Raw genomic sequence first — 3,211 nt, forward strand, 5'->3', positions numbered from 1 at the left:
TCTTCTTCTTCTTCTTCTTCTTCTTCTTCTTCTTCTTCTTCTTCTTCTTCTTCTTCTTCTTCTTCTTCTTCTTCTGTTCAGTACTGTATCTGGTGCACAATTTTAAAATGTGCTTTTCTTGTACAGTTTTCTGGTTTTGTGCAAAATTGAGGGACCAAAAGAAATATATATATATAAGCCTATGCTCCTCTGCTCAGCAGCACACTGGTAAATACATTTAAAAGCTAAGGGGCACAAAGGGAGGGAGCTCTATTAGCACCTCCCACCTTTATTTCTCCATTGAGGTTTCTTATATTTTGTGTGCAGGCAGTGCCATGAAAATTGCCTCTGAGCAATGAATGCAGGGAGGGCAAGTCTAAAATCCCTATGACTCACACATTTTCTGTTTGTGAAACTCAAAGAGCTTTTACTCCTTTCCCCTGGAGACCCTGAGAAAAGGGCAGAAACCGCATGCCAAGCCTCAACAGTTTACCCCAACCAATTTGCACTGACTTCTTTTTACCTCTGAGAGGATGGTTCTGGCTGTAGCAGACACACTGGCAAGCAGACCCTGGAGTTCAGAACTTGGAAGTACTGAAAAGAATCAAAATAGTGGCTGAAAAGAGGACTGATGAGATGGGTTAATCTGATGCACCACCACTACCACCTCTCACCCAATAGCAGGTCAATCCTATAAGTTATCCCCATCTGGGATATCTTTATCCTTACGTCATTCATTCATTCATTCATTTTTAAAAACAACTAAAGTTTATTGAAATATCTCCAGTAAAAAGAAAGAATCACACACACACACACACACACACAGAGAGAGAGAGAGAGAGAGAGAGAGAGAGAGAGAGAGAGAGAGAGAGATTGAAGCATCCACAGTATCATAGATGCTTTTTACAATGCTGGCTACATGTAGAGAAATGTGATGCTGCATTTTGGCTAGGTCAGGGGCTGAGGAAGCAGTAACCATTGAGAAGCTGTTGGATTCCTATCCTGCTGGAGCCCAACTTATCAGCCCCTGCAGGCAGTACAGCTGGTGGTTGTGTGTGTGTGAATTGTAGTCCAGCCTCATTGGTAGGGCCACAGGATAACAAAGGATACCAAGATTCTTAAAGCAAAAGTTCTCATTGCTTCCACAGTCCTCCTTTTTCTATTCGGTATGGGATTTGTAATGAAATCTCACACTGAAAAAAACACCTTGGAGAGGCTAGATCCCTGAAAGGAAAGGACCATCACTGCCTCGTCACTTTCCCTCTCCAATCACCCCTCTAGTTCCAGCAGTCTCTGACGCGTCTCCAGCACAGTCTTCTCCATCACCTCTGGCTTGAGAAGGTCCTTGATCTCATGAGAAAGGGAGGCCTTGTAGCAGTAGAGGATGCTGGTGTCATAGAGCATCAGTTTCTGCGCTGCTACAGCCACAATGCAGTTCCAGAGTCGGGAAATCACTTCACGGTCAGGCAAGGGCACTGGCTCCAGGTTGGTGATGAATGCCCCAGCCTCCTCATTCTTCTGTTTGGGCGTTGGGTAGATCCAGATGAACCCATTGTTTCCAAGGATAATGGAAGCCCCACAAGTCAAGTCATAGAAATGGGTCTTCTGCCGCTTCACACAAGGGAAGGGGACACCTGGACAAGCACACCTTGGCCAAGTTTTTTGTATTTCAGACTCCGTGTGTGTAGCAATGCAGCCCCATCAGAGAACACCGCTTGGACTTCTGCACTGATAAGGTCCCCTTCCTGCAGGTAATCTCGCATTGCCAGTTCATCCTCTGCTGATCTCTGCCTCAGCTCTACTCCTGGAAGATTCATGGATGAAAGGAGCGAGACAGAATCCAGCCTGGAATTGGTCTCGATTTTCCACTGTTTCTGCTGAACCCCTGTGATTCATCCAACCACAATATCACCAACTTCGCCATTGTATCTGGTTTTCAAAGCTTTCACACATACCAGCTTGTTCACCCTGTCCACAACACCAGTCACAGAGGCAACGAGCTTCTCTTCTCCCAGGTATGTTCTGTGGCCTGTCATGTATCCTGGGTAAGTGGTGATGGTGTCCCCCAGGGCCACCAGGTCTTTGTCTCACTCGCCCGCCCCGCAGGAGAAGCTCTGAGCCAGGCGAGGGTGGGGAACAGGGAGCCATACTTCCACGGATGTTGTTGGGGCCAGTGCTGCTGCTGCTGCTTCCGCCATCTTGACTGCTGACATGCAGCCGCATGATTTCCTGAAGCGCTGCCTCCGGTTCCACCTTTTTAACTCCTGGCACGCACGCCTCATTCATTCATTTTACTTATTTCAGAACTTATAAACATTCAGGGAATACCTGGGTAGTGAACAGAAATAAATAATGTATTATATATATTGGAAAGTGGTTCTTCTGTCTGTCCATCTGTTCTCTATAGGTTTGGCCACCGTTTTAATTGATGTTGGTATCCCAGGCACCATTTTGGAACAAGATAGTAGAACGAATTATCACTTTGGTGTGACTGCTTGTTTTTTTGGCATAGGTTTGGCTGCCTCTTGAGATATCATTACCAAACTTGGCACAAGGGTTTCCAAGGTGGGGGGTGGGAAACTTCATCAACATTTGTATGCCAGACACCATTTTGAATCAAGATGGTGGAAACTCCCAAGATGGTCTAACTCACAAATTACACTATCTGTTTTAAAATCTGACCTTTTTTTGTTTTTGTTTCTACAAATTCCTGGGCAGCACAGGGCACTCCCCGCTAGTAGAACCTAGAGAAACTTCTGTTCTATAGTCCTACTTACACAGAAACATCTGTTCTATGTTCCTACATGTTGACTATCTGATGTATGTTTTGTAGCAGGAGCCTAATTTCCATCCTTAGGTTAATTTCTCTCTGAGTTAATTACTGGGTCTTGCTTTCTAATTGGAAAATTACCAGTTTTAAGATACAATCTGGTCATTCTTGTTCCAGTTTCCTGGTCTGACTGTGCATGAGTGCTGCTGTCAAAGACAACAAATGTATCTGAATATGAAATATATTTCAGTAGAGACAAGGGAATATGGAAAAGAGCATGGCATGAACAAACAAAGTCTGAGTCCAGCATGAAGAAACAGGAAAGAGCCCTCCTGTTATGAGCTGTTGCTCATTTATTTTCCTAAGGGACTGGGTACATCGGACATTGAATAAGACTGTAACAAGCAGCTAGGTAGTTGCTGGGACTGCAGATATTAATAACTGATAATGATCTATGATTTG

General features: G+C 44.6%; 1 pseudogene; it reads right to left on the reverse strand.

Annotated features, from left to right (window-relative positions):
- Window positions 1–1,233: 1,233 nt before the first annotated feature.
- LOC118089319 (exosome complex component RRP4 pseudogene) lies at window positions 1,234–2,241 on the reverse strand (annotated as a pseudogene).
- Between the last annotated feature and the right edge of the window lie 970 nt (window positions 2,242–3,211).

This window comes from Zootoca vivipara, chromosome 7 (genome assembly GCF_965207765.1).
Source record: "Zootoca vivipara chromosome 7, rZooViv2.hap1.1, whole genome shotgun sequence".
Taxonomy (NCBI): domain Eukaryota; kingdom Metazoa; phylum Chordata; class Lepidosauria; order Squamata; family Lacertidae; genus Zootoca; species Zootoca vivipara.